This window comes from Vulpes lagopus, chromosome 11 (assembly GCF_018345385.1).
Source record: "Vulpes lagopus strain Blue_001 chromosome 11, ASM1834538v1, whole genome shotgun sequence".
NCBI classification, from domain to species: domain Eukaryota; kingdom Metazoa; phylum Chordata; class Mammalia; order Carnivora; family Canidae; genus Vulpes; species Vulpes lagopus.
Genome location: NC_054834.1, coordinates 72,674,851 through 72,675,231, shown reverse-complemented (window position 1 = coordinate 72,675,231; position 381 = coordinate 72,674,851).

The window sequence follows — 381 nt, the reverse complement described above, 5'->3', positions numbered from 1 at the left end:
CCCATGTTGTTTGTTATGTGTCTCTGGTGAACGTGCTTTCTCCTTTGTGCTCACTGTGTCTCTCCTGGAGTGGCCCAGGGCTCAGGGTGAGCCGACGTTTGCTATAGGTGCTGGACATCCAGAAGGTGCTGGCAGCGTTCAGAGCAAGGAGGTGGGTGTGCGGGCCACTGCGGGGGCCTTGTCCCTGTTCACAGATGACAAAGGGGAGAGAAATACCTCTTTCTGCTTGACTTTTCTAATTAGAATGAGTTTGAAATTGGGAAGGCTGGGGTGATAAACTGGTACAAACCAGACCAGCCTCCGTGAAGAGATGATTGGAGAGAGGCTGCTATCCAAGGGAAGAAAGGGGCAGGCGTCAGAGACAGTGCCTCCCTGGGGCCC